This window comes from Rattus norvegicus, chromosome 4 (assembly GCF_021556685.1).
Source record: "Rattus norvegicus strain SHRSP/BbbUtx chromosome 4, alternate assembly SHRSP_T2T, whole genome shotgun sequence".
Taxonomy (NCBI): domain Eukaryota; kingdom Metazoa; phylum Chordata; class Mammalia; order Rodentia; family Muridae; genus Rattus; species Rattus norvegicus.
In genome coordinates, this window is record NC_141537.1 from 90,526,780 (window position 1) to 90,549,084 (window position 22,305).

The 22,305-nt window shown below is 41.1% G+C and overlaps 1 long non-coding RNA gene across 1 annotated transcript; it reads left to right on the top strand.

The window, feature by feature from the left end:
• The first annotated feature begins 8,789 nt into the window (after positions 1–8,789).
• On the top strand, positions 8,790–22,100 carry LOC134486775 (uncharacterized). The gene is made up of 2 exons (XR_015686015.1): positions 8,790–8,920; positions 19,145–22,100. It is a non-coding gene; the product is annotated as an uncharacterized LOC134486775 (long non-coding RNA).
• Positions 22,101–22,305: the final 205 nt, after the last annotated feature.

A 22,305-nucleotide genomic window follows, 5' to 3' on the forward strand; every position in this document is an offset into this window, starting at 1 on the left:
CAATACTGCTCATTAATAACTCTCAATACCAATGGTCTTGAGCCCCAATAAGACATAGAATAAGAGAATTTATTAAATTTATAAGAAGAAGAGGATACACCCTCTTCTTCATTAAAGAAATCCATCTTAATATTAAGAAAAGACATCAACTAAGTGTAAAATGATGGAAAAGATATTCCAAACAAATGAATATAAGAAGCAAGCTTGTATGGCTAATTTAATGCTTGTCAAAATAGGCTTCAACCAAATCAAATAGAAGATATAAGGAAATACACCACATTGTCATTAAAAGAAAAATCCACAAAAAGACACTGTAATTCATACCATCTATTCACCAAAATATTTTAATCTATATTTCAAATCATCTAAAAGAGGAGATAAGATGCAAATCAACAAAGTTAAAGACAAATATAATGACATAACACTGAGGAGATCCAGAGAGCCATAAAGTTCTACTTTAGACACCTGTACTCCATCAAATAGGAGCATCAAAATGAAATGTACCTTTTCTCAGTACAACATAATAAAGGCAGTTTACAGCAAACCCATAGCCAATATCAAATCAAATTGAAAGGAACTCAAAACTATTCAACTAAACTCCAGGGGGTAAAATTGAAAAGGAAAAAGCCAAGCTTTATTGGCTGATGATATGATAGTATCCATAAGTGACCCTAAAATCCACTAGGAACCTTCTACAGCTTATAAACACTTTCGGAAAATGTAGCTGGATACAAAATTAATTCACCAATCAGCTGCCTTCCTACAGACAAATAATAAATCAACAGAGCAAAATATCAAAGAAACAACATCTTTCACAATAGCCTCAAAGAATAAGTATCTTGGGATGACTTTAACCAAGCAAGTGAAATACTTGTCTGATAAAAATATTAATAATTTACAGAAAGAAACTGAAGAAGATATTAGAAGATGGAAAGATCTCTCTAGCTCATGGATGAGTAAGATTGACATATTAAAAATGAGAATCTAACCAAAAGCAATCTCCATCAATATTCCAACACAATTCTGTATAGGTATTAAAATGACAATGCTGGGATTTATACTGAAATACACATACAACCAAACAAAAAATAAGCCATCCAACCAAGTAAAAAATAATAATCCTGAATAACATAAGAACTGCCTGGATATTACCAGGCCCAATCTCCAATTTTATGACAGACATAGAGTAATTTTTAAACAGCATGGTATTGAAATTAAAAAAGACAATTTGATCGATTGAATTGAATTGAAGGCCCACACATAAATCCTTATACACATGGACACCTGACTTTTGATTAAGAAAATACAAATTGGAAAAAAAGACAGTATCTTAAAAAAAAATGATTCTGGACAAACTGGATTTCCACATGAATGCAAAACAAACCAAAACCATACCATATTTACCAACCTGCACAAAATTCAACTCTAAATGGATCAAAAACTTCAACATAGACAAAATACATAGAACTTAATAAAAGAAAAAGTGGGGAATAACCTTGAACTCATTGGCACAGAAGACATCTTTCTGAACAGAACACTATGAGTGTAGACACTAAGCTCCACAACTAATAAATGGAACTTCATGAATGTTAACAACTGATAGAGGGCTTTTATCCAAAATATACAAAGAACTCAAGAAGTTAGACCGCAGAGACACAAATAACCCTATTAAAACATGGTGTTCAGAGCTAAACAAAGAATTCACAGCTGAGGAATACCGAACGGCTGAGAAACACCTAAAGAAATGTTGGACATCTTTAGTCATAAGGGAAATGCAAATCAAAACAACCTTGAGATTTCACCTCACACCAGTGAGAATGGCTAAGATCAAAAGCTCAGGTGACAGCAGATGCTGGCGAGGATGCGGAGAAAGAGGAACACTCCTCCATTGTTGGTGGGATTGCAGACTGGTACAACCATTCTGGAAATCAGTCTGGAGGTTCCTCAGAAAATTGGACATTGAACTGCCTGAGGATCCAGCTATACCTCTCTTGGGCATATACCCACAAGATGCCCCAACATATAAAAAAGACACGTGCTCCACTATGTTCATCGCAGCCTTATTTATAATAGCCAGAAGCTGGAAAGAACCCAGATGCCCTTCAACAGAGGAATGGATACAGAAAATGTGGTACATCTACACAATGGAATATTATTCAGCTATCAAAAACAATGACTTTATGAAATTCATAGGCAAATGGATGGAACTGGAAAATATCATCCTGAGGGAGGTAACCCAATCACAGAAAAACACACATGGTATGCACTCACTGATAAGTGGCTATTAGCCCAAATGCTTGAATTACTCTAGATGCACAGAACACATAAAACTCAAGAAGGATGACCAAAATGCGAACACTGCACTCCTTTAAAAGGGGAAGAAGAATACCCTTGTGAGGGAATAGGGAGGTAAAGTTTAGAACAGAAGCAGAAGGAACACCCATTCAGAGCCTGCCCCACATATGCCCCATACATATACAGCCACCCAATTAGATAAGATGGATGAAGCAAAGAAGTGCAGGCCAACAGGAACCGGATGTAGATCTCTCCTGAGAGACACAGCCAGAATACAGCAAATACATAGACGAATGCCAGCAGCAAACCACTGAACTGAGAACAGGACCCCTGTTGAAGGAATCCTAGAAAGGACTGAAAGAGCTTGAAGGGGCTAGAGACCTCATATGCACAACAATAACAACCAACCAGAACTTCCAGGACTAAGCCTAAAGACTATACATGGACTAACCCTGGGCTCCAACCTCATAGGTGGCAATGAATAGCCTAGTAAGAGCACCAGTGGAAGGGGAAGCCCTTGGTCCTGACAAGACTGAACCCCCAGTGAACGTGATTGTTGGGGTAGGGTGGTAATGGGGGAGGATGGGGAGGGGAACATTCATACAAAAGGGGAGGGGAGGGGCTAGGGAGATGTTGGCCCAGAAACTGGGAAGAGGAATAACAATCGAAATGTAAATAAGAAATACTCAAGTTAATAAAGATGGGGGGAAACTTCTGCAAGGCAAAGGTCACTGTCATTTGTACAAAGTAGCAGCCTACAGAATGTAAAAAATTTTTTTTCATCAGCTATACATCCAATAAAGGGTTAATATCCAAAATATATAAAGAACTCCAGAAATCAGAAACAAAAAAACAACCCAATTAAAAGTGGGGTGCAGATCTAAATAGAATTCCCAATAGAGGAAACTCAAATGACTGAGAAACACTTAACGAAATGTTCAACATCCTGAGGTATCAGGGAAATAAAAATTGAATGGCTAAGATCTGGCAGTTTATACTGATGAGTATGTGGAATAATACTCATGCATTGCTGATGGGAGCACGAACTCATACAGCCACCAGGGAAACCAGTTTGGTGGTTCCTCAGGGAGATGGTAATCAGTCAACTTCAAGATTCATCTATAACACTCTTGGACCAAGGATGATTCACCTTCTCAGAAAGACACTTGCTCAACCATATTGAATGCTTATCTCTTCATATTGACCAGAAATTTGAAACAAGCTAGATGCCCCTCAACAGAAGAATGAATAAAGAAAACATGCTACATTTACACAATGGAGTATTTACACAATTCAGCCATGCTGAGGTAATAAGAACTCTGGTCATTCACATTGCTCACACTGTTCTCTCAGGCACAAATTCCCCACATTTGACTAATATTATTAACCAGCTGATTATTCCCTCAGCAGTTTTTGCTTGGTGTTTGGAGATTTTTTTTGCCTAGTCTTATGAAACCTCTGTGGGCTGAAGATCAACCTCTGTTTCCCAGGGAGCAATTCTGTAGGAGGATTCTAAAACCAGCCCTGATTTTCTTTGTACTTTCCCGGGTTGATGTGAGACAAAGCCAGGCAAAATTGAGAAGGATTGGAGTGCGTTGTACACTCCTCCTTCTGTTTGTGTCCTACAGTGTGGGAGATGGTGACTACTGCAGCTTCCTTCAGATCTCTGTGGATTGAGGCCATTCATCTTTGTCCTCTATCTGCAAAGGAGCAAAATATTCTAGCATTGACAACTTGAGGTTTGCTGAAGAGTGTAACCATGCAGAAGAGAAAAGGCCAGTCAATATTCTAGCATGGAAGGAAAAGTGGATCACTGACTCCCACGCCTGACTAAAAAGCAGCTGACAGTTGATGACTTCTAGGGAAGAAAGAGTGAGTTTTATTTTTCAGAGTTCTGATGCCCATTAGACTGAGAAAAACTTTGTGGATGGCCCCACACCAATAAGAATGTGGGCATGAAATGTTTTAAATGACCTAATAAGTCACACTAACACAAGAAAATACCAATTTGCATCAGTTGACTGTGAGATCAGATAAGATTCAGAAGATATGAGGAATATGTATACAAGTCTCAAAGAATTAAAATGTATTATGTAAAAGTTTGCTGTTTAATGCTGTTAAAATTCTTTTTCTTAAGTCTGTGGTTTTTTTAATCAGACATTTCTTTATTTTCATTTCAAATTTTATTCCCTTTCCCAGTTTCTTGTCCATGCTGACAGGAACTGGATATAGGTCTCTCCTTAGAGACACAGCCAGAATATGTCCAATACAGAGGCGAATGCTAGCAGCAAACCACTGAACTGAGAACGGGACCCCTGTTGAAGGAATCTTAAAACGGACTGAAAGAGCTGAAGGGACTTGAAACCCCATATGAACAACAATGCCAACCAACCAGAGCATCCAGGGACTAAGCCACTACCCAAAGACTATACATGGACCTACCTATGGCTCCAACTACATCTGGAGGAATCACCATCCCCGACCTCAAGCAGTATAGCAGAGCAATAGTGACAAAGTTGTTAAAATTCTTATTAAAACTTACCTTTTAAATGAAAAGTCACCCTCCCTGCAGTTCATCTCCATGTGCCTTGAATTACAATGCCAGGTGATGGATAGGGCTCTGTTCATTCCCTTATGTTCTTCAACCATTTTCTTTTTTTCCAAGATGGATACATTACAGGTTGCCAGTATAAGTACATACTAGGACCAATGGCAAGATGACCATATAATACAGGAGGCCTTCACACTCTGTTGTGGAAGGATAGTATCATGGCAGTTATTTTAAAAGAAACAACTACTAACATTTTACATAGTCTGAGAAATCAATGATATGCTCACAAATTGACCAATTTTCAGAGCAGGTCCTGGTACCTGGCCTGCAGGGAGAAGCAGCAGCTGTAACAAAAAGGGAAATGAGATTTGGAAGCAGGCTTCCTGGTTGCTGGGGCCTCTGTTGGACTAGCTGCATTCCAGGCAGCTTCTATTGCAACCTGTCCAAGTGGCTCCTGGCATCCTCTGTATTCTTAGGCTTCAGTTCATGGGTGGACTCTGTGAATATAGAAATGTCCACAGGCACATTTACACTGTTCATGCATGAAATCTGAGCATGTCTATATTTCAGTTTTCTGTTCCATTAAATTAAATTTCAACAAGTTTTACTAATTCTTTGAGACTTTCATAGAATGTATTATTATAGTTACCCACACTCCTCCCCCCAATTCCTTCAATGTCCTTCATGAGCTATCTACCCCCAGCTTTCTGTCTTCAATTAAACAAAACGAAAATAAGAACCCATTGACTATTATTAGAGCTGCACAAATACTGCTGATTATAAGCCACCCACTGGAGCAGAGCAGACCTACCAGGAGACACACTCTTAAAGAAAATTGATTTTCTTTGGCAGAAGCCATCAACCGTCCATAGCTCCTCAACTAGTGATAAGGGCATCTGAGCTCCTCGACCCATGATGCTGGAGTGTTGACTGGCTTGACCTTATGACTGTCTCACACAGGCAGCCACAGAGGCTGTGAGTTCATTAGTACAGCAGTTTGGATATGCCCAGAAGAGAGTTTTCTAGTCTCGTGCTCTCTAGTCTCTGGCTCTTATAATCTTTCTGCTCCTATTTCAGTGTTTCCTAATCACACCAAAAGCAGGTGTCCCGTTTGTGACTGAGCACTCTTCTGGTACAAATTCTCCGCATTTTGACCAATTTTAAGTTTCATGGTTACCCACTCTACACTGTACAAGAAACTCATCTGCTGAGGTCTGAGAACTCCATTAATCTATAGTATTACAAAGGAATTTGGAGGCAATTTGATACTCAATTTCACATAATAATTATAGTAATTTTACCCATGGGGCCTGTGAGTTCTCTAACTATGGGTTCATGGCCAGATTTACAAGACTTTTAGTTAAATAAATTTTTGCTGATAAATAGTAACAAAAATTATACACATGAATTTCTTGGTATTGTGGAAAACAATAAGGCACCCCCTCCTGAAATAAATATGTATTACAAATGAGATACAGCCATTGCACACCTAGGTACAGATCTTAAGGACACAAAGCCAGTGTGTCAAAGGATGGCCCACATCCTCACAGCAGTGCCAATCACAATGGCAAAGAAACAGGCACTACCAAGTGCCTATGTGCGAGGAGGAGAAGGATGTAGAACAGTTACCCAGCAGGGAACTCCTCAGCCATTTCACCCTTCATTCAGTGTTGGCTTTAAGCAACTACTGAGCATGGTCTACACATAGATAGCAGTGCCTTGTGTCTTCTCGATGCTGTCCCTCTTATTGCTGCTTACTGTTTTGATGAACATGTTCCTTCATGAGTCAGTTTCAATGTAGGTATGCAGGGCACCAAGGCCTCTTCTAAAAATAAACTTCCTAACATAACTTGGGTTCTCGTGAGATGGAAAAGGGTAATGTGAGGTCTGAATCCTTACCAGGAACCAGCATGCAGCTAGGTTCCTGCTGTTTATACTATCAGAGACATGGGACTACAGATCCTAGGAGAGATCAGGCTCACCGAAAAGTGGCACAAATGCTCAGCTCATTGTGAAGGAAAATCATGGGTCCTTTAACCCAAACCACATGTAACTCTGAGTTTCACCATAGAATTAATACATCAGTGAACCTTTTGATGCTAGTAGAGGTGACTTAATAATTAACTTTATGGGCTTGGGGATTTAGCTCAAGAGTAGAGCACTTGCCTAGCAACCACAAGGCCCTGGGTTCAGTCCTCAGCTCCGAAAAAAAAATTAACTTTACTTTAAATGTTAATTCTAGGCTTTTACTTAGGTTTGATCAGACATTGCCTTCTTAGCCCCAAGAGAAAGTCATGCTTTGAATAGAGAGGTCAATTTCTCATAGTCACAAATGCTACAAGGCTGTCTGCACCCAAATATTACCACATATAACTTGTATTCCATATTGGATAGTCAGAAACCACTATAATGAGCATTTGGGGAAGACAGAACATGGCTAGCTTCAGGAGACCACAGTGGCTACCCCATTCACGTCCTGTAAATGCCAGTTCCTTCATCAAGCATATTGACTTCCTACAATCTACAAATGACACCCACGAGGTCATCAGTCATGATATGTGGGAGGCAATCTGAATGCAAACACACACACACACGGTAACTACATTAATATGTTACCTTGCCAGAGGTTGAACTTTGTCTCTCCAAGTCAGAACCAGGAAATTGAGTCAAGGTGTATAGCAATTCATGATTAATGGTTGAGCCTTACAACATCCTAACTCACTACAAAGAACACTCCATGCCCCCATGACTATGAGTGGCCAGCAATCCCATTTTGAGTCTCAATCATTGTTTATACGCAGCATCCCTTCCTGAGAAACACAGCAGAACTCTGGAAGTTGAAGACTACAGCTCCGGTACAGGTCAAGCTGTAAAATATCCAGGTCAGAGAAGAACTTATAAAACCAGCTTACCACAACTTAACCTTCCAGTGCATGGGGACAGGTGACTCGGCACATTTCTGGTCAGCATGAACATACACTTACATGGTTACTCAGATAGAAGTTTGACTGAGTAAATCTAAGTGCACAGAGGTCTGTATCTCTTTTTTGATAGTTTTTATTTACATTTCAAATATTATCCCCTTTTCTGGATTCCTGTCCAAAAACCCCTATTCCATTCTCGTCCCCCTTCTACTATGAGAATGTTCCCCCACTCATCCACTCACCCCTTCCGCCTCCCTGCCCTGACATTTCCCTACACTGGAGTATGGATCCTTGGCAGGACCAAGGGTTTCTCCTCTCATTGGTACCTAACAAGACCATCCTCTGCTACATATGCAACTGGAGCCATGGGTCTGTTCATGTGTACTCTTTGGATGGTGGTTTAATCCCTGGGAGCACTGGTTGGTTGGTATTGTTCTTAGGTTGAGCTCTACCTGAAAAACCATCCATTATAACATATCCATGCTCTATTTATTTATTCTCTAACCCTCTATGTATTTTTGTACTGTTAACTCAAAAACCCAGAGGCATGGGCATTGCAGGCAATCTAAAAGATTAATGGTGTACAGAGGTGACATAGAAAACAATATGTGGTTATTTTTGGAGTCAGATAAAAGGGGCACAATATGTTACCCTGTAGGCTGTAAAACAGAAATAAACCATAAAAGCATTAGATGATCTAAGAGGAAAGACAGAGTGTGAGGTTCAGACATTTGAGCTGAGAAAGCTGCTTTGTCCACTGTGTTCTTCCTCTCGTGGATGAAGGTAATGTGGAAAAGTGGAGGGCTGTCAGGAAATACAAGTAGGTCATTCCCAGGGAAGTGCCTTTAAAAAACTCTTTCAGCTACTTCCCCAAATCTAAGTACTGCTGGGATGCCTGTACATAGTCTGGCAGAAAACAAGAATGGACCAAGCCAGGAGATAAGTACAGGCTGGATGTCTCTAATGGTTCTCAGAATGAAGTGAGGTGTCTATGACATCACAGGATAGATCCCTGCCCTAGTAACAACAGTGTTCTTAGGCTGAAGATAACCCAGAGTCCAGCAAGGAGAGCTTGGATTCACATCAAGCACACTCTGTCTGCCCAGGTTTGGGCTGTTTTCTGGAATGAATACTACTCAAAATTCAACCTGTGAGTAACTAACTCACTGCTTCATTGAGTCCTAAAATGGTGGGAGAGGGGAGCTGAAACATAGTGAGGGACTTGAAGTGTGTATTATGGAGGACAACCTGTTCTTAGAAACAGCAGAAATAAGAAGTCCCATAGTAGTGTAGGGACCACTCAAAAACACAGGTAGAAGAACCCCTCCACTCCCCTTGGAATGAAGCCACATAGATGTGTCTGGACCCTAGCTCCAGATTAGGAAAGGATGGAAGAAACTCTGCAATTTGCATGCCCACGTTGACCACATGCAGTGTGTCCAGGGAAGGAGAGAAAACATCTAACTTACTGATGTCTGATCTTTTCTGAGGACTTCAGTTCCAGTAATGACAATATAGCTACCACAATCTGGGAACAAGCATCAATGTCATTATCACAGGCATCACCATGGCATGACTTGGTTCTCAAGTTCAGTACTAACATCAATGCTCTCACTTTGTATGCTCATGTGTGCTCCTGTCTGCAGGTCCACATCCATGTGTGAACATTTATGTAGATGTTATCGAATAATGACACATATACTCCTCTACAGATAGACACACTGTGACATGAGTCAGGGTAAAATCATGTTTTGGCATTGACCTCACTACATGTACAACCTCCCAATTGCTGGGAAAATATGCCTAGCACAGTGTGAGAAAGCATGATTGTTCTTCATGCTACATTGAGGCACATAGGAAGAAGCTGGACAGAAGTGTGGTCAAGCTTCTGTTACCTCATATAATAAATTACTGACATTGGCTATAGCTTTAATGGTTGGAAGTGCAGTGTCTACCAGGGTGTGTGGGATTCAGATAGACTTGAAGGTATTTTTAGGTTATATAGTTGGAGAAATACAAACAGGATTCCTAGGATGAAGGCCTACAATACATTCAACTTAAATGTATTGTAGTAGGAGATAGGGGTGATAAAAGGTTTGAGGCACAATGTGGTCCTTGAAGTGACCTTTAACAGGACCTGAGCTACAGCAGTAGAAAAACAATGGCAGTATCAGTGGGATTTGTGCCAAGGAACTTGACAAACAAGGACTTGGGGAGATGACGTGCACAACTCATCAGAGAATAAGGTCTAACGAGGACTATACCAGACTGTACCACATGAAAAACCTCCAGACTCCATGCTGGTGCAGGATGAAGCTCTGCTCTTGTGACCCAAGCAAGGCAAAACTATCAGCTATGGCAGCCCATAATGTCCAGGGCAGGTAGGAAATGCTTCAGAGTCCTACAGTCTGAGGATCTAAAGAGACATTGCTTATTCACAGCAAGCAATCTTGTCTTTTGTATCCATGTTTGTCCCAACATTATCAAACGCAGGGGTAAAACAGAAAATAACATTCCCACACTCAACCCTGTACACTATTCACATTAAAATTCAAGTTATATGATTTGCATTGCATGTGTACATGAATGCTTGTGTGTGTGTGTGTGTGTGTGTGTGTGTGTGTGTGTGTGTGTGTGTGTGTGTGTGTACATGTGCATTCATGTAAACAGGAAAACAAGTAAAAGTAAGAGGCAAGGACTTGAATGGCAGTGCTGGGGTTCAGTGCAGTTCTTGATCAGGATTCCAGGTAAGAGACCAAAAGAGCAGTAAACACAAGCAACAAGCATGTATGCAGAATGGCATGCTATATAAAAACTCAGAGTAGATAATATATACATGTCCAGAAGAAAGGCCTCTGGAAATAAAAAAATCAGGGCCTTGTCTATGGCTCAAGGCTTAAGCCTATAGAAGACTAAAGATGAGCACACCTCACCCCTCTGTGACATCTGCTCAGGGAACACATGCAGCACAGGGTAGATTGGGATGTTTTCTTGAGCTTTTCCAGACATAAACCTTTATGGAAAGCATCCTTATATTCAGCTCATAGGGCCTTCCCTGAATATGCAGAGAATGATTTCAGACTCTCACATCAACTACTTTTAATAGATACATTTAGTCATGAAACATGTTAATATATTTGTGTATGAATTTCTGTGTACATGTGTATGTGAGAGTGTGAGTATGTGTGGAACAAGTTTTCCTCTACTAATCTCCACCTATATTTGTGAGAAAAGGTGACAACAGCTGTGGCAGAGTTACCGCTGCCCAGAACTCGAGATTCCAAACTGCAGTTACGGTCTTCTCCGGTGACATCTCAGAAGTCATAGAATACAATGGCAGAAACAGAGAAACTTCATGGCATCCTGCTTTCTGGACATTGCCACTTCAAGCCTTGTTTTAGGGAGTGAAGGAATAAATTTTCAATCAGCCTTGTACACCAAATCCTGCAGATGGCACATTTCAAATCTCATGCCAAGAGAAACTTGCTGATAAACTGAGCAGCAGAAATTATAGACCAAGATTTGAACTTTGCATGCTGAAACTCAGTATGACCCATCTCTACTCTCCTAGCTCTTCCCAGGGGTAAACGTTCCTGAAGGATAGGGAGAACTGGATGTGAGCTTGTGTGCCTGGATAGTCTTTAAGCTTTCTCAACAGAATGAGGCCTGGCCTCTGTGACCTCATATAGTGAGTAATGATCATGGTTATAGGTGTGCTCTATAACCATGGCAGTTATGGAGGTGGATAATCCGTTATAGTGAGCATTTAAAAACAGAACAGGTGGCAAGGATCCCTTTTATTAAGTCTATGCAGAAAATTTATTGTGTGAAGACCTGGTCTCACATTAGTGTAGAAATGTGACAGGTATCTTTCTTTTTTTTTCTTTTTTTTTTTTCTTTTTTTTTTTTTATTAACTTGAGTATTTCTTATATACATTTCGAGTGTTATTCCCTTTCCCGGTTTCCGGGCAAACATCCCCCTCCCCCCTCCCCTTCCTTATGGGTGTTCCCCTCCCAACCCTCCCCCCCATTGCCGCCCTCCCCCCATAGACTAGTTCACTGGGGGTTCAGTCTTAGCAGGACCCAGGGCTTCCCCTTCCACTGGTGCTCTTACTAGGATATTCATTGCTACCTATGGGGTCAGAGTCCAGGGTCAGTCCATGTATAGTCTTTAGGTAGTGGCTTAGTCCCTGGAAGCTCTGGTTGCTTGGCATTGTTGTACTTTTGGGGTCTCGAGCCCCTTCAAGCTCTTCCAGTTCTTTCTCTGATTCCTTCAATAGGGGACCTATTCTCAGTTCAGTGGTTTGCTGCTGGCATTCGCCTCTGTATTTGCTGTATTCAGGCTGTGTCTCTCAGGAGCGATCTACATCCGGCTCCTGTCGGTCTGCACTTCTTTGCTTCATCCATCTTGTCTAATTGGGTGGCTGTATATGTATGGGCCACATGTGGGGCAGACTCTGAATGGGTGTTCCTTAAGTCTCTGATTTAATCTTTGCCTCTCCCTTCCCTGCCAAGGGTATTCTTTTTCCTCATTTAAAGAAGGAGTGAAGCATTCACATTTTGATCATCCGTCTTGAGTTTCGTTTGTTCTAGGGATCTAGGGTAATTCAAGCATTTGGGCTAATAGCCACTTATCAATGAGTGCATACCATGTATGTCTTTCTGTGATTGGGTTAGCTCACTCAGGATGATATTTTCCAGTTCCAACCATTTGCCTACGAATTTCATAAACTCGTTGTTTTTGATAGCTGAGTAATATTCCATTGTGTAGATGTACCACATTTTCTGTATCCATTCCTCTGTTGAAGGGCATCTGGGTTCTTTCCATTTTCTGGCTATTATAAATAAGGCTGCGATGAACATAGTGGAGCACGTGTCTCTTTTATATGTTGAGGCATCTTTTGGGTATATGCCCAAGAGAGGTATAGCTGGATCCTCAGGCAGTTCAGTGTCCAATTTTCTGAGGAACCTCCAGACTGATTTCCAGAATGGTTTTACCAGTCTGCAATCCCACCAACAATGGAGGAGTGTTCCTCTTTCTCCACATCCTCGCCAGCATCTGCTGTCACCTGAGTTTTTGATCTTAGCCAATCGCACTGGTGTGAGGTGAAATCTCAGGGTTGTTTTGATTTGCATTTCCCTTATGACTAAAGATGTTGAACATTTCTCAGCCATTCGGCATTCCTCAGCTGTGAATTCTTTGTTTAGCTCTGAACCCCATTTTTTAATAGGGTTATTTGTTTCCCTGCGGTCTAACTTCTTGAGTTCTTTGTATATTTTGGATATAAGGCCTCTATCTGTTGTAGGATTGGTAAAGATCTTTTCCCAATCTGTTGGTTGCCGTTTTGTCCTAACCACCGTGTCCTTTGCCTTACAGAAGCTTTGCAGTTTTATGAGATCCCATTTGTCGATTCGTGATCTTAGAGCATAAGCCATTGGTGTTTTGTTCAGGAAATTTTTTCCAGTGCCCATGTGTTCCAGATGCTTCCCTAGTTTTTCTTCTATTAGTTTGAGTGTGTCTGGTTTGATGTGGAGGTCCTTGATCCACTTGGACTTAAGCTTTGTACAGTGTGATAAGCATGGATCGATTTGCATTCTTCTACATGTTGCCCTCCAGTTGAACCAGCACCATTTGCTGAAAATGCTATCTTTTTTCCATTGGATGGTTTTGGCTCCTTTGTCAAAAATCAAGTGACCATAGGTGTGTGGGTTCATTTCTGGGTCTTCAATTCTATTCCATTGGTCTATCTGTCTGTCTCTGTACCAATACCATGCAGTTTTTATCACTATTGCTCTGTAATACTGCTTGAGTTCAGGGATAGTGATTCCCCCTGAAGTCCTTTTATTCTTGAGGATAGCTTTAGCTATCCTGGGTTTTTGTTATTCCAGATGAATTTGCAAATTGTTCTGTCTAACTCTTTGAAGAATTGGATTGGTATTTTGATGGGGAATGCATTGAATCTGTAGATTGCTTTTGGTAAAATGGTCATTTTTACTATATTAATCCTGCCAATCCATGAGCATGGGAGATCTTTCCATCTTCTGAGGTCTTCTTCAATTTCTTTCCTCAGTGTCTTGAAGTTCTTTTTTTTTTTTTTTTTGGTTCTTTTTTTCGGAGCTGGGGACCGAACCCAGGGCCTTGCGCTTGCTAGGTAAGCGCTCTACCACTGAGCTAAATCCCCAGCCCCGTCTTGAAGTTCTTATTGTACAGATCTTTTACTTGCTTGGTTAAAGTCACACCGAGGTACTTTATATTATTTGGGTCTATTATGAAGGGTGTCGTTTCCCTAATTTCTTTCCCGGCTTGTTTCTCTTTTGTATAGAGGAAGGCAACTGATTTATTTGAGTTAATTTTATACCCAGCCACTTTGCTGAAGTTGTTTATCAGCTTTAGTAGTTCTCTGGTGGAGCTTTTGGGATCACTTAAATATACTATCATGTCATCTGCAAATAGTGATATTTTGACCTCTTCTTTTCCGATCTGTATCCCTTTGATCTCCTTTTGTTGTCTGATTGCTCTGGCTAGAACTTCAAGAACTATATTGAATAAGTAGGGAGAGAGTGGGCAGCCTTGTCTAGTCCCTGATTTTAGTGGGATTGCTTCAAGTTTCTCTCCATTTAGTTTAATGTTAGCAACTGGTTTGCTGTATATGGCTTTTACTATGTTTAGGTATGGGCCTTGAATTCCTATTCTTTCCATGACTTTTATCATGAAGGGGTGTTGAATTTTGTCAAATGCTTTCTCGGCATCTAATGAAATGATCATGTGGTTCTGTTCTTTCAGTTTGTTTATATAATGGATCACGTTGATGGTTTTCCGTATATTAAACCATCCCTGCATGCCTGGGATGAAGCCTACTTGATCATGGTGGATGATTGTTTTGATGTGCTCTTGAATTCGGTTTGCCAGAATTTTGTTGAGTATTTTTGCGTCGATATTCATAAGGGAAATTGGTCTGAAGTTCTCTTTCTTTGTTGTGTCTTTGTGTGGTTCAGGTATAAGATTAATTGTGGCTTCGTAGAAGGAATTCGGTAGGGCTCCATCTGTTTCAATTTTGTGGACTAGTTTGGATAATATTGGTATGAGGTCTTCTATGAAGGTTTGATAGAATTCTGCACTAAACCCGTCTGGACCTGGGCTCTTTTTGGTTGGGAGACCTTTAATGACTGCTTCTATTTCCTTAGGAGTTATGGGGTTGTTTAACTGGTTTATCTGTTCCTGATTTAACTTCGATACCTGGTATCTGTCTAGGAAATTGTCCATTTCCTGAAGATTTTCAAATTTTGTTGAATATAGGTTTTTATAGTAAGATCTGATGATTTTTTGAATTTCCTCTGAATCTGTAGTTATGTCTCCCTTTTCATTTCTGATTTTGTTAATTTGGACGCACTCTTTGTGTCCTCTCGTTAGTCTGGCTAAGGGTTTATCTATCTTGTTGATTTTCTCAAAGAACCAACTTTTGGTTCTGTTGATTCTTTCTATGGTCCTTTTTGTTTCTACTTGGTTGATTTCAGCTCTGAGTTTGATTATTTCCTGCCTTCTACTCCTCCTGGGTGTATTTGCTTCTTTTTGTTCTAGAGCTTTTAGGTGTGCTGTCAAGCTGCTGACATATGCTCTTTCCTGTTTCTTTCTGCAGGCACTCAGCGCTATGAGTTTTCCTCTTAGCACAGCTTTCATTGTGTCCCATAAGTTTGAGTATGTTGTATCTTCATTTTCATTAAATTCTAAAAAGTTTTTAATTTCTTTCTTTATTTCTTCCTTGACCAGGTTATCATTGAGTAGAGCATTGTTCAATTTCCACGTATATGTGGGCATTCTTCCCTTATTGTTATTGAAGACCAGTTTTAGGCCGTGGTGGTCCGATAGCACGCATGGGATTATTTCTATCTTTCTGTACCTGTTGAGGCCCGTTTTTTGACCAATTATATGGTCAATTTTGGAGAAAGTACCATGAGGAGCTGAGAAGAAGGTATATCCTTTTGCTTTAGGATAGAATGTTCTATAAATATCCGTTAAGTCCATTTGGCTCATGACTTCTCTTAGTCTGTCGACATCACTGTTTAATTTCTGTTTCCATGATCTGTCCATTGATGAGAGTGGGGTGTTGAAATCTCCCACTATTATTGTGTGAGGTGCAATGTGTGTTTTGAGCTTTAGTAAGGTTTCTTTTACGTATGAAGGTGCCCTTGTATTTGGGGCATAGATATTTAGGATTGAGAGTTCATCTTGGTGGATTTTTCCTTTGATGAATATGAAGTGTCCTTCCTTATCTTTTTTGATGACTTTTAGTTGGAAATTGATTTTATTTGATATTAGAATGGCTACTCCAGCTTGCTTCTTCTGACCATTTGCTTGGAAAGTTGTTTTCCAGCCTTTCACTCTGAGGTAGTGTCTGTCTTTGTCACTGAGGTGTGTTTCCTGTAGGCAGCAGAATGCAGGGTCCTCGTTGCGTATCCAGTTTGTTAATCTATGTCTTTTTATTGGGGAGTTGAGGCCATTGATATTGAGTGATATTAAGGAATAGTGATTATTGTTTCCCTTTATATTCATATTTGGATGTGAGGTTATGTTTGTGTGCTTTCATTCTCTTTGTTTTGTTGCCAAGACGATTAGTTTCTTGCTTCTTCTAGGGTATAGCTTGCCTCCTTATGTTGGGCTTTACCATTTATTATCCTTTGTAGTGCTGGATTTGTAGAAAGATATTGTGTAAATTTGGTTTTGTCATGGAATATCTTGGTTTCTCCATCAATGTTAATTGAGAGTTTTGCTGGATACAGTAACCTGGGATGGCATTTGTGTTCTCTTAGGGTCTGTATGACATCAGTCCAGGATCTTCTGGCCTTCATAGTTTCTGGCGAGAAGTCTGGTGTGATTCTGATAGGTCTCCCTTTATATGTTACTTGACCTTTTTCCCTTACTGCTTTTAATATTCTTTCTTTATTTTGTGCGTTTGGTGTTTTGACAATTATGTGACGGGAGGTGTTTCTTTTCTGGTCCAATCTATTTGGAGTTCTGTAGGCTTCTTGTATGTCTATGGGTATCTCTTTTTTTAGGTTAGGGAAGTTTTCTTCTATGATTTTGTTGAAGATATTTACTGGTCCTTTGAGCTGGGAGTCTTCACTCTCTTCTATACCTATTATCCTTAGGTTTGATCTTCTCATTGAGTCCTGGATTTCCTGTATGTTTTGGACCAGTAGCTTTTTCTGCTTTACATTATCTTTGACCGTTGAGTCAATGATTTCTATGGAATCTTCTGCTCCTGAGATTCTCTCTTCCATCTCTTGTATTCTGTTGGTGAAGCTTGTATCTACAGCTCCTTGTCTCTTCTTTTGGTTTTCTATATCCAGGGTTATTTCCATGTGTTCTTTCTTGATTGCTTCTATTTCCATTTTTAATTCCTTCAACTGTTTGATTGTGTTTTCCTGGAATTCTTTCAGGGATTTTTGCGATTCCTATCAGTAGGCTTCTACTTGTTTATTAATGTTTTCCTGTGTTTCCCTAAGTGTGTTCATGTCTTTCTTGAAGTCCTCCAGCATCATGATCAAATATGATTTTGAAACTAGATCTTGCTTTTCTGGTGTGTTTGGATATTCCATGTTTGTTTTGGTGGGAGAATTAGGCTCCGATGATGGCATGTAGTCTTGGTTTCTGTTGCTTGGGTTCCTGCGCTTGCCTCTCGCCATCAGATTATCTCTAGTGTTACTTTGTTCTGCTATTTCTGACAGTGGCTAGACTGTCCTATAAGCCTGTGTGTCAGGAGTGCTGTAGACCTGTTTTCCTCTCTTTCAGTCAGTTATGGGGACAGAGTGTTCTGCTTTCGGGCGTGTAGTTTTTCCTCTCTACAGGTCTTCAGCTGTTCCTGTGGGCCTGTGTCTTGAGTTCACCAGGCAGCTTTCTTGCAGCAGAAAATTTGGTCTTACCTGTGGTCCAGAGGCTCAGGTTCGCTCGTGGGGTGCTGCCCAGGGGCTCTCTGCAGCGGCAGCAACCAGGAAGACCTGTGCTGCCCCTTCTGGGAGCTTCAGTGCACCAGGGTTCCAGATGGTCTTTGGCTTTTTCCTCTGGCGTCCGAGATGTGTGTGCAGGGAGCAGTCTCTTCTGGTTTCCCAGGCTTGTCTGCCTCTCTGAAGGTTTAGCTCTCCCTCCCACGGGATTTGGGTGCAGAGGACTGTTTATTCGGTCTGTTTCCTTCAGGGTCCGGCGGTGTCTCTGGCAGGGGATCTGCTGCTCCTGGGCCCTCCCCCACGGGAGCCCAGAGGCCTTATACAGTTTCCTCTTGGGCCAGGGATGTGGGCAGGGGTGAGCAGTGTTGGTGGTCTCTTCCGCTCTGCAGCCTCAGGAGTGCCCACCTGACCAGGCGGTTGGGTCTCTCTCTCACCGGGTCGTGTTTTCGTTCTGTTTCTTTGCCGGATCCTTCTTTGCTCAAACCAGAGGTCCTGTTGTATCTGACAGGTATCTTTCTTAAAAGAGGTGATAAAGCCTTAGTTCAATGTCTGAGGCTGGGGGTTGAGAAGACTTGTAGTAGTAAGGACCAAAGAGACACCCACACAGAATGTAACCATGCACAGCATGCAGAGAGAGGATACCATCCCTTCACTGCCCTGGCATTTCCCTAGACTGGGGCATTGAGCCTTCACAGGACAAAGGACCTTCATCCCATTAATGCATAAGCTGGGCATCTCAAGCCTTGGCATTGCATGACTGAGTAAGTGATAAAGGAGTTCCCTCCTTCAAACGCAAAAACATTTGTTCAGATAGTGAGGTGGAATTGTGCAGCTGGAAAAGGAACTTTTTGACCTGGGAAGTATAACTCATTCTGTTATCGAGGGCCAGTTTGTTTTAACAAACTGATCACAGCTGTCTAGGGACATCTAATTGTCTCTTTCCCATAGCTCAAGAGTGGGCCTTATCACTTCAAGGGTGCTAACTCCTGCCCCCTTCAAAGCAAGAGCTATCTGCACTGGGGAAGTGCTGGCACTTATGGAAGTACTAGCACTTAGAGATATCACAAAAAAGGAGTGCAATGTTTGGTGCACAGAGATGGGGACAGGTTACCTTGCTCATATCTTTTCACTATCCTAATTACTTCATCTTTCTATTTGTAAAATGTATAGTATGTTTCACCTGGATTGTGGACTCTCTCTCTCTCTCTCTCTCTCTCTCTCTCTCTCTCTCTCTCTCTCTCTGTGTGTGTGTGTGTGTGTGTGTGTGTGTGTATGTGTGTGTGTGTGTGTGTGTGTGTGTGTGTGTGTGTGTGTGTGTATGTGTGTGTATGCTTCCCTAAAAACAGGTCAGGGATGTTCTGAGTACATTTGTGATGCCAGAGGAAACCAAGAATTTTTCCGTATCAATATCCACCTTCTACTTTTTTTTCAGAAATGCTGAAAATAAAGCAAAATTAACATTAAAAGTAGCTTTCTACAAACATGGAACAGAAAAAGATCTACCACAACCATGAGGAAAAACAGGTACCCTGTCCCTGAAGATGCCAGAGCCTTAACAAGAGGAGATATGAACCTGGGCAATTCCATTATCCTGAAGAAGCCCAGGTCCAAAGAAAGAAGAGAGGTGGGCCTGGGATAGTCCCTAACCTTGAAGCATACAGGGCCCAAACCAAAAGGTGTGTGGATCTCAGCCAATCCCTGACCCTGAAGAGGCCTAGGTGCAAAGAAAGATGTGATATGGGCCTGGGCCTATCGCTAAACCTGAAGCAGCCTGGGCCTAAAGAAGAGTGGACCTGGGCTAATGACTGTCCCTGAAAAAGCTTAAGCCCAAAGCAAATAGTGGTATGTACCTGGGTCTATCCCTCACTCCGAAGAGGCTCAGGCACACAGAATAAGAAATGTAGGTCTGGGCCAATCCAGGATCCTTAAAACGCTTGGACCCAAACAATTGGAGATATGAGCCTTGACCCTGAAGAGGCTTGGGCCCAAAGCACACTGAGCCAGTGGCCTGGGCCAATCCTTCACCCTGAGGAATACTGGTTTCCAAGAAAGAAGTAATGTGGATCTAGTTCTCTACCTAACCCTGAAGAGACCTAGACCAAGAACAATAAGTGATCTGGGCCTTGGCCTGGGTTTATCCCTAACATGAAGAGGCCTGGGCCTACAGAAGAAATGTGGACCTGAGCTAATCCTTGACCCAAAAAAGCCCAGGTCCAAAGCAAAAAGTGTTTTGGGCCTGGGCCAAAAACCTACCCTAAAGAGGCATTGTACCCAAAAAAAGGAAATGTGTGGACCTGGGCCAATCCCTTACCCATTAAGTGCTTGGGTCCAAGAATAAAAAATTTGGTCCTGTGCTACTCCTTCAAATGAAAGGAGTTGGCCAAACCAATAAAATATGTGCCTAGGGCTCATTCTGACAGTGAGGATATTGAGACTCAAACTCTAATGTGAAATTAGCCAAGATTAGCTGTCACCCAAAGAGACCTGAACCCAAACAAAAGTGTGTGCCTCAGTCAAACCTAAAGTGAAGCAACATTGTGGATAGAGCATGTACTCTGATCCAAGGACATAATTTCAATTGTTATTTTAAAACCAACCAAACCATCAATGAGGACATATCCTAGCTTGTTTCTTGATACTCTTGGACTTACTTACAACACTTCCTATACTGTTGCCACAAAGAAAACGGCCACAGGATACCCCTAATTGAGTTAAGTGCTCACATTAATGACCAAATGGAATGGCCATACATATAAAAATTGATTCGACTGTATCTGTCCCTATTTAGGTTCAGTATATATTGTCCCTAAGCCAAACATGGAATCATATAGAAGTCATCCATGACTGACTACCATGTGATAGCAATGCAAGCTGGAGGCTCCCTGAACACCTAGCACCTGGGTCAAGCTTCAAGTATGCTTGGGCTACAACTTCACTTTTCCCAGCACAGGCTACATTCTCAGTTCAGAAGAGCCAGGCAAAACAAATCCTTCATGGAGTCTGACCAGCAAATGACCATCAAACAATATGGGCAGACTTTGTAATCATGTGTGTGGGGGCTCTGCTCTCTATTCAAGTCTGACTACCTGCTATTTAGACTTCACATAATTCAGGAAAAGTTGAAGGGTGTGAAGTGTGGGTAAGTCCAGACCAATACGTTCAACAAAACAGAACCATTGTACTGATAAGGTTTGGTGTTTTAATCATAGAGATCTATTATATAACCTCAAGAATTATGGACTACACCCTCCTTTAACACAACCCAGGAAACATTCTCAAATCAGGAAGTGAAGACCACTTCACAATCATCATATAATCTGGACCAGATTTGAATATCAAATAACATGGGCATATTCTGGTATCAAGGTTGTGTGGGCCACACCCAGGAATCCCCTGTGTCCTGATCTTATGTTGAATACCATAAATCAAAGACAACTGATCTCAAGTGTGATCTGGATCACACACTACTTTTGGAAGCGTGAATTCCCTTTAAAACTATGGAATTTTCTGAAGACTTAAATAAGGGCAAAGATCATAAAGTGATGGCAGTTGGATTCTGTCAGTCCCCTAACTATTGAGTACTATGGGTGCAGCCCAAATTCAAGGGTGTGTGGGCCACACACTCTTCATATGACCCAGTACTACATTCAGATCAAGAGAGCCAGGTCCATACAACATAGCCCTCAATGGGACAGGGACTCTCCTTAATGACCAAATCACATGGCCATGCTCTAATGATTAAATAACACATGGAATAATTGAGACAACCTGATTTTCCCCCAAGGCAATACTCTGTTGATCAAAGACAAAACTTTTAGATGCATAAACAAGTCTTCGTAAATTGATGCCTGACATCCAATTAGTATCGTGTAAGCTGGGAGCTGCATACCAAGAAGAAGCCTGTGTCAAATTTAACTTCAAGCATCGTGGGTAACACCATTCATCGAACACTGGAGATATGATCAACTCAGAGGCATTTGTGACATCTGGGCCACAGCAGAGATAGATCCTGGCAGACTTTGGCTTGATGCACATGTGGGCCACACTTAGAAGCCATTATGTACCAAGATGCTATTTTCAGGAGATAAGGACAATATGTTTTCCAGTATGAGTTATCAAACAGCAAGTTTTCAGAGAAAATTAGGACCATTACAACAACCAACACTTATTGTCTGATATGTGACATCACCTTCATAAATCTCAAGACTATGGTGGAATCCCTCTTATCCTGACATCTCAGTTTCCCTAACCGTTTTCTCTTGACCTTGGCTCTCAATCTAACCTGATTATAAACATCAAGAACCCATTGGATAAAGAATGTGATAACCCAGGAGTACAGACACAATTTAAATACAAAACTATAATTTAAAAAACCCTGTTATACCTTCTCTGGTGGCATGGTTGCTGGCATGCTCACTGTCTAGACATAGTTGCTTATGCTTCCTTAAACCCTCACCACAGCACACCTGAAAGAAGTCAGAATTATACTCTGACATCTATGGAGCTCTGCCTTCAATTTACATAAAACAATTCAGAAGATTTTACTCTTACATTATTTTCATACTTGAATAGTCCTAGCATTGAGCATAAATT